The sequence below is a fragment of the Lolium rigidum genome, chromosome 7 (genome assembly GCF_022539505.1).
Source record: "Lolium rigidum isolate FL_2022 chromosome 7, APGP_CSIRO_Lrig_0.1, whole genome shotgun sequence".
NCBI lineage: Eukaryota > Viridiplantae > Streptophyta > Magnoliopsida > Poales > Poaceae > Lolium > Lolium rigidum.
The window spans coordinates 342661014-342673335 of NC_061514.1; positions in this window are offsets into that span (position 1 = coordinate 342661014).

The following is a 12322-nucleotide window of genomic DNA, read 5'->3' on the forward strand; positions in this document are numbered from 1 at the left end:
AAGATTCAATATACATAAAGTAGTGAAGCTTACTCCCCCTCGTCTTGAGGTATATTGTAACATTATTTCTTAGAGTCGCATTTGGTTTTGTATAGCCATTTAAGACCTACCATTAGTTAACTCATTCAGGAAACTCTATTGAGCTCCTTTCGTAAGTGAAACTCATAATCTTCATCATACATGGCAAAGGTCACCAAGATGAATGCTCACACACATTATTTATAACATGAAATTTGTTGAGACACAACACCAAGTGTTGCATTAGGGACTACATAAATCTCAACATAATTGATGCATATGAACAAAGATCTCATGAAATTCTCCTTAAGATTCATGTTCATAAGCTCCAGTTCTCCGTGATTACTTTATATGGAGAACATGGGTCCAAAACTTGATAATGCTTCATTTCAGTTCTAAACCACAACACCGTTGGGCAGAAGGTGGAAAAGAACTTGATGAAATTAATGTGGCGCATGATTATAAACGACGTTGGTCAGAATTACAATCATGAGCCACATGGTACTGACAACATTGCCACTTTTAGTGGAGCAAGACAAATGATCATAAATGACGTTGGTCAGAAATATATCCATAAGCCACATGCTACACCATAAACAACATTAGAATGGCTAACTTGCCACTTTATCATTCATGTGTGTTTCATAGTGTTCATTAGGGAGTAATATCACATTGCCATGAAAATGAGCCAAAACATTAGTGTGATTTTTCATTCATTCACTCTCCAAATAGGACTTCTCGTTGGTTCCATCATACTCGGAGAATTAATACAATATCATTCTGGCGTAAGAAAAAATGAGTAAGATGACCCATATTAAATGAGACATTACCTTTCCCCCTTCGAAATGTGGTAAACTTACCACAATTTCGACGAGGTCTCATTTCACCTCTCTTACATCATAATTGTGTCATAGCACACATAATTACTACAAAAGATACATGCACCGAGGACACAAAAATTCTCACCACATGGTGAGACTTACATAGAATGATTGCATTCCAAAGAACAAAATGTTCATATAAAGAAGCAAGTTGTCTTACAATGTTTTATTCGTCATTGTCCTCATAGAAAAACCCCTTGTTCATTGGGATGAAAAGAAGGACAAAATCATTATAAGCATCATTATAAAATATCAAACATGAGTAAAACTTGCAATGATTAAAATCACAACAAGTTTATTTGTTGTTCTAATCCGTATCACCGTTGGGCTGAAAACAGAAAAGAATCTCATTTCTTCAAAATGAGACATGATAATAATCAACGTTGGTCAGAATATTATCATGTACCATATATCATATGCTCATAAATAAAATCTCTAATCAAAAATTCGTGTTTGTTCCATTTTGACTAGAGAAACTCAAAAATAACATAATGACCAGTGAAATCTTTCGCCAATTTAATAGCCATCATTAACATAGAAAAGATCAAGATAATGATTCATAACGATTCACCGATCATTTTTCCATAATTTTTTTTCTTGACATTATAATATCAATCAGGTGTCAAAATAATCATTAAACTTTCAACGACATGATACAAAAGTACCATTCATTTTATACATTAACATCCAAAAAAAATGACATCTCACTGAGTAAACATTAGGGTGACATCCATGGTGAGATTGACATTATTCTCCAAATAAATTTGAATATCAAATTACATCAAGCTTCACCAAATACATAGAATTTCGTAAGCAATAATAGTCAAATAAATGACCATATATAACCATTATATTGAATATCACGTCAAAATTCTATAAGGAATACATCTTCTTTTGGAGAAATAACCATAACTTCATAATCATTATAATAGTCATTGAATCTTTAGTCAGTGCATGCACCAACATAATACTTTGTCATACTGGCTCAGTATTCTTTGGCCGTGCTGCGGAAAACCAAAACACAAGGTCATCATCATAATAGTTCTTAAGTTGGCCTCGGCCCATTAGTGATGATCACATCACTATAAATGCCATAATCATGACATCACCATAAACTCATTAATAATTGTCATGTCACAATTTCGATATTAACACAAACTTCATGCTCAAACAAAATTGATGTACACAATACCCATAAACTTAGGAGAGCTACACAAAATATTTCTCAATGTCAATATCATTTATGACATTTGTACTTCAACATCAACTTATATTAATAAGAGATCATTGAAATATGTTAAGGAAATGACATCAACATTAAATTTAAAAGGAAGGAAAAAATATTATTTTCCTCTGAAACTTCTTGCATTCTCTGATTTTAAATAGTACAGATTACATCATTATAAAACTTTGGAACATCACATAAAATGCACTGGAAAACAGAGAAGAACGTCTTTGGCCCAAAAACCTACTGCAGCCCTTAACAAAATACCGCACAGAGGCGTTAAAACATTAGGGAGGCTGCATGGAGAGGTAACCTGGGCTCAGCCTTTTCTCGCATTTGGCCCAGTGAGCCAACATGGCCTGAATGACCTCCGCGTTGTTCTCGACCGCCGGATACATCCGACGGCTGCCATCGAACCGAGATAGAACAAAACCCGGCGGACGGTACCCTAACCCTAGTCATTCCCCCCCACTCCCCCGATATTTCCGCGCGTGACGAGAGAGGCGGCGCCAGAGGCGACCGCGTAACTTCACGGCTACCGGCGGCCGAAACACGCCCTTTCCCGGCGGCGCTGTGGCCCCGCTCGCCGGAGCAGCGTGCAGCGGAATGGGTCCCGCGCGCTACTCCGTCGAGTGCGGCCCGTGCGTCGCGTCAGTGGGTGGGGAGGAGGTGGTGTCGGGCGCCGGCAAGCCAGCGGCCGAGCGAAGACGGCGAGGTGCAGCACCCCGGTGTCCTTCATTCCGCGCAGGAGCGCGTCATCCCGCTCGTCCTCTCCCTCGGGAGAAGGCGGCGTCGCGGCTTGGTGTCGCGCGCCGGCAAGCCAGCGGCCGAGCGATGATGGTGACCGGTGGCACGGCAGCCAGCTGCGCCTCGCCCGTCCCGCGCGTCGCGATGTGTTCATTCCGCGCTGACAGCTCGGCGTCATCAGTGGTAAGATCTTGATCCCCTTCTCATCTTTGGGTGCAAAATTTGCCTTTCGGGATTTATGGTCTGTAGGGATTTTCTTTCATGATTCAAAGTTCGTGCTCCCCAAAACATGAGTAATTGCTTGTGCAAGTCGAAAGTAGAATAACAGCATGATAAAAGTAATTAACCAGGGCATAAACTTGACTCCAAACATTAATTCTGGTTAATTGAACTTGATATTCATGATTAATTGAGAATGTTCCGAAGCTATTACATGGAATTGACATGATAGGGGGCTAACCCGAGGCTTAAAACAACAACGCAATTTACTTAAACAAAACAATCAGACAAAGACATTATAAACAGATCGCATTAGGGTTCCATAATCAAGACAAAAGATGCTTAGGGCACTTAAGGTGATCAGATTAGCTTTGATACCAATGTTAGATTTTTTAATGCATCATTAGGATTAACATGTACATGTGTTGATCACCTATCAGTGCACCCAATTATCTTTAACAGAGAGATCAGGAGATCCACTTACAGGAAACTGATGTATTGGTGCAATGTCGATGGAGGTGGGGAGCTGCAGATGGAGGTGGAGGCGTCAGCAGCAGGACCCTCCTGGCTCCTGGAGGTGGAGATGGTCATGGACGCCGTCGGCACAGTCCCGTGATGGCCGGCGGTGGTACTCGGTCTTCTGATCCCATCAGCACCCTTTTAGGATCGGTTGTTAGGGGGTCTGTACTTTTCACGTATGTGTGTATCTCTCTCTCTCGGAGAGTTACGACCTCCTTCTTTTTATATGTGGCGCTGTGGGACCAGGAACCGTAACCAGTTGGTTTTGGGTGCCCCGATCAGGCACGTACGTGAGAGGAGACTTTGTCTTTCTTATTCCTCTCGGGTGGTTAAACCTGAGATCAATCCCAACACCTATTACATGGAAGCTTCTAACCTCCTAATCAGACATTTCGTGGATTTTCTGGGGGGATGGCCAGGACACGGTCGTTGTTACGCGCTCACTTTTACAAAACTCATGCCTGTAATTTTACGCGGCACCATATGAATTATGGCCTTATAGTGTTCCCTCGCTGAGGACCAATTCTTTTCATCAGAGAAAAGGAGCGAAGTGGCTCTCTTGAAGACAAATCATATGCATGAGTATAAGGGATAGCTGTAACCGAGAACTTCACTCGAGAAAGCTTGACAACAAGTACAAGTAAAAGACAATGCGAAACAAACGTTCGTGCCTGCTTGCACTTGTTTTGATCCTTGCCGCTACTTAGCTACGCGTCGCGGGTATCCTTTGTCAGTTCAGATACTAGAATGCACTCCACCGCGGCACAAGCATTCTGTGCCCCGCCGTATGAGTTGTCCCTCGTGGTTTAAAAAATGAAGAGCCGAGACATATAGAGTCCCTGTTTTCAAAGATTGCCGGAGACCTCCCAACCATAAGAGCAATTCCAATATTATAGCCAACTGTTGGCTATAACAAGATGTCATATCATTTGTAGTCATTATATAACTAACATGTACAATAGTTGGCTATAAGAATATAGTACTTTACTAATATATGGTCCACCTTTCACTCTCACAAGGTGCCTAGGAGCACGTGCAAGAGCTGGCTATTGCATAGTAGCCCACCTCCCTTCTCTCTCATCTTCTCTCTCATCCAACTCATCTAAAATATATTATTTAATGTCTTAGAGCAATTCCAATAGTATAGCCAACTGTTGGCTATAACAAGATGTCATATCATTTGTAGTCATCATATAGCTAACATGTACAATAGTTGGCTATAAGAATGTAGTACTTTACTAATATATGGCCCACATTTCACTCTCACAAGGTGCCTAGGAGCACGTGCAAGAGCTGGCTATTGCATAGTAGCCCACCTCCCTTCTCTCTCCTCTTCTCTCTCCTCCAACTCATCTAAAATATATTATTTAATGTCTTATAGTCAGCTGACTGGACCCTATTGTACTTGCTCTTATAGTTAGCTGACTGGACTCTATTGTACTTGCTCTAATATGCTCTATTGATTACTCATAAATGCATACCTTAATTTCCTCTACATCTAACTTGTGCCACGTTGCACGTTAGAAGATGCATTCGTTTTCGTTTACCAAGGTATGAGTTGTGTGGAGGGAGACCACCCTGCTATTTTATAGCCTCACCACATCATGTGTCTACATTATCAATATGGTAGGTGAGTATGCACTTAAAACGAAACTTACTTACACAAGTACAAACATGTGAATTAATATGTAGAAAAACTTTTTAGACGCCTTCCGGATGACATGCCATGATTATCAATTTGATAGCCCTAAGGAGTAGGATTGGCACAAAATGCCGAAAGGGACACTTCTCGCCTACTAATCAGCTACGTACTTAACATGTCCCAATGGATACTAGGTACGGAGTAAAATGGAAGGCTTTAACAATTATTTGAGTTGTTTGTGGGATGTCGAGCTGCATGGCCAGGACACGGTCGTTATTACCGCTCGCCTTCACAAGACTCAATCCTGTCATTTGATGCGATACCATGCATCTAGGTTATGGACTTATGGTGCTCCCTCGCATCGATGCCTTTCATCGGCAAAAAGGAGTGAAGTGGCGCTATGTGCTAAAGTGTTAGACTATGCAGGGAAAGTGCGGATTCAAGATGACCACCACATCAGCGGCCCTTTTTCGCCTCTGAATGTAATAGCCGAAGGACGGCTTTCGCGAATGCCAGTGATGCATCCTACGTGCCACCTCCTAGATTGGAGGCCATTCAATGGAGTCACGTCGACGATTCCAGTCATCTACATCCTGAGTGGTTTCATCCCAAGTGATGTTGACGATGAGCGGCATTGGCTTCAAGTCAATGGAAATGGCGGTGTTGGACCTAATTGCTTTTTCAACTTTTATTTTAGGGTGTGTGATGTAAAAGAGAAGGTATGCCTTGTAAATTGTAGTTATTTCGTGGATTCTTCTTTAAACTGTAACTGCCTTTATGAAAACACCAACTAAACCCTTCATGTTCTTTCCCAGGTTCAAAAAAGAGAGACAACCCTAATAGATTGTAAGCGGAGCAGACTTCACACAAGAAAGCTTGACAACAACTACAACCCAAAGCAAAAGCCAAACATCATTCATGCTTGGGTTTGCTTTGATCCATGCTATTGTTGAGCTATGCGCCACCAATTCACTTTGCCAGGTTCAATACTACATTGAGGTCAACCGCAACGGTAGGCTTCCTTGCTCTGCAGTATCAATATTCGCTCCCTTTTATCGGGAAGGAATATCAGAAACACATGGATGATGTTCTGAAAGGAAGATCAGAAACACATGAATGATGTTCTCTAAGATTTCCGGAGACCTCCACACCCTAATCTATCAATTAGTCTTAAAAGCATACATTGTGTGTTGATTTACTCTACCACTAGTATGTGCCACACAAGAAGCTACATTTGTTTTGGGGTACTAAGGTATGAGTTGTGGAGGGAGACCACTCTGCCACTTTATATCATCGTCGTGTCTTCCATCCCTACATGAACGATACCATGCGAACTTGCATGTGTTGATGCCAATACAGTTGTACACACTTAAGATGGAAGTTGGTGACACAAGAACAAACATGTGAATATATTAATACATAGGCATGCAATTTGTAGTGGACTTCCGGGATGATAGCCCTGCATTTTAGGTAGAATTGGAGTAACTGCTTGAAGTGACGAAAGAGATACTTCTTCTCGCCTACTAATCAGAGCTAGTAAGTAGCTAGTACTCAAGGGGAATCTTGTAACCTCCTAATCAGACACATTATGATTTTTCTTGGGGGATGGCGGACACCATCATTGTTACGTGCTCACAGTTACAAAAGTCAAGCATAAAATTTGATGCGGCACCACCTGGATTATGGACTTATAGTGGTCCTTTCGTGAGGACAATGCCTTTCATCAGTTAGGACACATGAGCCTTCATTCTGGGATAGCGGAGCAGACTTCACTCAAGAAATATTTACAACTACTACAACCCAAAGCAAAAGCCAAACAACATTCATGCTTGGGTTTTCTTTGATCCATGCTGTTGTTGAGCTATGCGCCGCCAATTTACTTTGGCAGGTACGATACTACATTGAGGTCCACCGCAACAGTAATCTTCCTTGTTCTGCAATATCAGTATTGACACCCTTTTCTCAGGAAGAAAGATCAGAAACACATGGATGATGTTCTGAAACGGAAGATCATTAACACATGCACGATGTTCTCTAAGATTTCCGGAGACCTCCCAACCCTAATCTATCAATTAGTCTTAAAAGCATACGTTGTGTGTTGATTTCCTCTACCACTAGTATGTGCCACACAAGAAGCTACATTTGTTTTGGGGTACTAAAGTATGAGTTGTGGAGGAAGACCACTCTGCCACTTTATATCATCGTCGTGTCTTACCTCCCTACATGAACGGTACCATGCGAACTTGCATGTGTTGATGCCAATACAGTTGTACACACTTAACTAAGATGGAAGTTGGTGACACGAGTACAAACATGTGAATTAATACATAGGCATGCAATTTGTAGTGAACTTCCGGGATGATAGCCCTGCGTGATGAAAGAGACACACTCGCCTACTAATCAGAGCTAGTACTTACGTGGAATCTTGTAACCTCCTAATTAGACACATTGTGGATTTGCTTGGGGATGGCCACGACACCATCATTGTTACGCGCTCACCATTATAAAACTCAAGCCTGTAATTTGATGTGGCACTGGATTATGGACTTATGGTGGTCCCTTCGTGAGGACGATGCCTTTCATCAGTTAGGACACATGAGCCTTCACTCTGGGTAAACACTCTATATCGTGATTCCATAGGAGACAAAACATCCGACTGATTAGCTACCATTCATCTATATTGCATCATATATGGCTCGCAAAGTATATTTGAAGAACATTAACCATCGGGAGGAAGCAAGGCCACGATCCGCTGGTGGCGTCTGAAGGAAGCACATCCGCCGTTTGAAGGAAGCACAACCAAAGCATGGCCACCATCGCGTGGTGGGGTCTGCATTTTACCTAGACGACCCAAAGCCTAGCCCAATACGGCACGTTTCGTCTTACGGAAGCAAGAATGGCAAGGAGGAAACAAGTAGCATACTCAGTGGAATCATTTTGCGAATGAAGAATGAACATCTAAAGTTTGTGTTTAGCCCAGGGCAGCGACATGTACAGCAGCATCTGCGGTTGGGAAGCATACGAGAAGAAAAACGCAATTAGTGGACATATTTATCCTTACTGATCTTGTAAAAAGATGTTATTTCAGATAGTAGAAATATTTTATACATGGAACAATTATTTTAATAGAAGGTAGCAAGTATTTTTTTTTCTCAAAGCAACATTACCAATTATTTTGAAGCATACTTAGTCAGGATAGTGAAAATAATTTCACGATTGATGGATGATGGAAGCAAATCGATATATGTTGGAAGCAACATTATGATCACTTGAAGCAATACCGCAACATTATGATCACTTGAAGCAATACCATGCTGCTTTCGAAATAGAAAATATTTTATCATTAGACGCAAATATTAGAAAAAATTTGTTTCGATTATACAAATAATAGGAAACAATATTTGCTTCCGAGTATAATCCAGTATTAGTTTCCTAAAATAAAAGGGAGATCAGATTGGAATAGTTAATTTCAAATCCCACTAAAAAAATGAGCAGATGAATCCTGTTAAGAATCGATCCAGTGCATACTTGTATTTGTATCGTATGCGTCATGTACTCTTGTAACCCTGCCGTGTATAATGAGAAGAGGTGGAGGCGTGTTGCCTAACCACCAAAACCCTAATTATTCTATTTTGGTATCAGAGCCACCGAGCCCTAAACCTAAACCGCCACCATGCCGCCGCCTCCACTCGATGAGATCTGCACCGCCGCTGTCCTACCGATGGGATCATCCGGTGCTGCCCTGCAGCTCGTCGCCCTTGGTCCTGTGGTCTCTCCGCCCACAGCCTCCACTCCTGCTACGGTCGCTCTAGTCGGCATCCGCCTCGACCGCACCAACTTTGCGCTGTGGCGAGCTCTCACCCTCACCAACCTCTCCGGGGTCTCTCTTCATGGCTTCCTTGATGGAACGATCACGGCGCCTGCCTAGACCATCACCGAGGGCACCGGCGATGCCGCTCGGCAGGTGGCCAACCCCGCGTATGCAACGTTTTGGACTCAGGACCAGAAGGTCCAGGGCGTGCTCCTCTCTTCCATGACGGAGGAGATCGCGAGCCAGCTCCTAGGCTGCAAGACGGCAGTCGCGGTATGGACATCAATCCATGCCATGTTTTCTGCTCAAAGATGCACCGGCGTGCGGCACATCCGGCGTCAAATACATGTGCTGAAGAAGGGCGATATGACCGCCAGCGAGTACATGCACAAGGTGCCTGCTCTAGCCGACTCCATGGCCTCCGCTCGATCCCCTCTCCGCGATGACGAGATCATCGATTACATGCTCACCGGCTTTGGCTCCACCTTCAATCCGATCGCCGCGTCTCTAAACATGGCAACCAGGCCGGTGACCGCCGTTGAATTCTATTCAATGGTGCTAACCTATGAAGGACTTCAACTATCCTAGCAAGGCGATGAAGAGGAGTGGTCGTCGTCGGCCAACGCTGTCTCCCGCGGAGGCCAAGGAGGCGCGCCCTGGCAACCGCGTGCGCCCGCTCCTCCGCCCCCTCAGCCTGGCTATGGTGGGGGCAATGGCAGTCATCAGAACCCCAACGGTGGTCAGTACAACGACGACAGTGGACAGTACAACACTGGCGGAGGTGGCTATGGCCAGCCTTATGGTCAGCAGGGTGGTGGCAACGGTTTCCCCAACTATGGCGGCAACGGCCCCAACTACGGCGGCAACGGAGGCGGCGGTGGCAACCGTGGCTAGACCGGTGGTCGCCATCGTCAGCGCCCACAGTGCCAGATCTGTGGCTATTGGGGACATGGTGCCACAAAGTTTCGGAAGCGCTACAACCCCGACTTCGTGCGTGGCAACAACAACCGGCGCGCCGACAACTCTGCATCAACTAGCTCTCCGCCCTGGATGATGGACACCGGGCGACGGATCATCTGACGAACGACCTTCAGCGTCTTCATATGCAGGAACGCTATGGTGGAACGGACCAGGTTCAGGTGGCCAACGGTGCAGGTTTGTCTATTGCTCATATTGGTCACTCCTCTTTAGCCGGTTCGCATTTAAAACTGAACAATATTCTTCATGTTCCACATATTCATTAGAATCTTCTTTCCGTTTATCGCCTCGTCTATGATAATGATGTGTTTATTGAGTTTCACCGTTATTTCTTCTGCGTAAAGGACAAGGCAACCCAGAGAATTCTGCTTCTCAGTAGAAGTCAAGGAGGACTCTACCCCGTTCCCCTTGGTCGTGCATCTTCATCATCAGCTCCTCAAGCTTTTTCCGGTGCCAGGGCTTCATCATCCCAGTGGCATCAGCGTTTAGGTCATCCTACAAATAATGTAGTGCAAACTATTGTTAAGAACCATGATTTATCTTGTACCGCAGCTAGTACTCCTTCGGTTTGTGATGCATGACAGTGTGCTAAAAGTCATCAGCTATCATATAATTTGTCTCATCGTGTTTCCACTGCACCTCTTGAGCATGTTCACTCTGATATTTGGGGTCCTGCAGTTGCTTCTTCTGGTGGTTTTAAGTACTATGTTAATTTTGTTGATGACTATTCATGGTTTTGCTGGATTTATCTTCTTAAACATAAATCTGATGTTGAGCGGGTGTTTTATGCTTTCTAGGCCCATGTTGAGCTTCTCCTGAACACCAAAATTAAAGCCGTCCAGTCTGACTGGGGTGGTGAATATCATAAGCTTCATCAGTATTTTCAGCGCACTGGTGTATCTCACGTTGTGTCCTGCCCACATAGCTCCCAGCAAAACGGCGTCGCTGAGCGTAAACACCGTCATTTAGTTGACACATGGCTTTCTCTGCTTGCTCATTCATCCCTTCCTTTGTGTTTCTGGGATGAAGCTTTTCTAACGGCGTGCTACTTAGTCAATCGCATGCCTACACCGGTTCTTAACAAAGAGACTCCACTTTCTAGGCTCCTTCAAATTCAGTCCAACTATGAGTTTCTCCGCATCTTTGGCTGTGCGTGTTGGCTGATTCTCCGCAAATATAATGCTCATAAACTTGAGTTTAGATCCAAGATGTGTGTCTTCTTAGGATATAGCCCTATGCACAAGGGCTACAAGTGTCTCGATCGGTCTACTGGTCGCATCTATATCTCCAGAGACGTTGTCTTTGATGAATCCGTTTTTCCATATGCTACACCAGGGGTTAAGGTTGATCTTCCTGCTCTCCGCCAAGCCATTACTTTTCCTATGAACGAACCGGCTACGAGTGATCATGTGCGCGCGGCAGTATGACTTATCTTACCTAACCCCTAACTTGTCTCCTTCAGCTATTGTTTCTCCTATGCAGGTTGATGCTGGCGCCTCCCCGATCGACGTCTCTTCCTCCTCGGACGTGCATGGGCGTGTGCATGCCTCGGATGGCGCACGTGGCGGGGATCCTGTGCGTCCCTTGTTGTGTGGCCCGCCCACGTCGGGGGCATCCTCGTCGGATGGCCCGTCTAGCCCTTCGTCGCCTGGCCTTCCGTCGCCTGCCCCTGCTTCCTCGCCACCACCGTCACCACCAGTCATTGGGCCGGCTATCTCGGCTCCCTCTACATCGCTGCCTGGTCATGGGATGGTGACTCGTCTGCGGGATAATACTCGCCGCGAAAAACAATACACCGATGTCACAGTTCGGTAAAATCCGTGCCGTCGTGCTCTGTTTGCGGCTCTTGTGTCTCACCGTGATGCACTTCTTGAACCAGCATGGAAAGCTGCTATGACTGAAGAATTCTCAGCTCTCTCCAAGATACAGACATGGACGTTGGTCCCTCGCCCGCCTAGTACTAATATTGTTGGCAGTAAGTGGGTATTCAAAACTAAGCATCGTCCTGATGGTTCCATTCAGAAGCACAAAGCTCGCCTTGTAGCTCGCGGATTCACTCAGCAACATGGTATTGATTACGGTGACACCTTCATCCCTGTTGTCAAGCCGGCCACGATTCACTTTGTTCTTTCATTGGCAGTTTCTCGAGGTTGGACGCTTCGTCAGGTGGATGTGAGTAATGCTTTCCTCCATGGTTTCTTGACCGAAGATGTTTACATGCAGCAACCCCCTGGTTTCGAAGATGCTCGTTTTCCCTCTCATGTTTGCAAATTGCAGCGTGC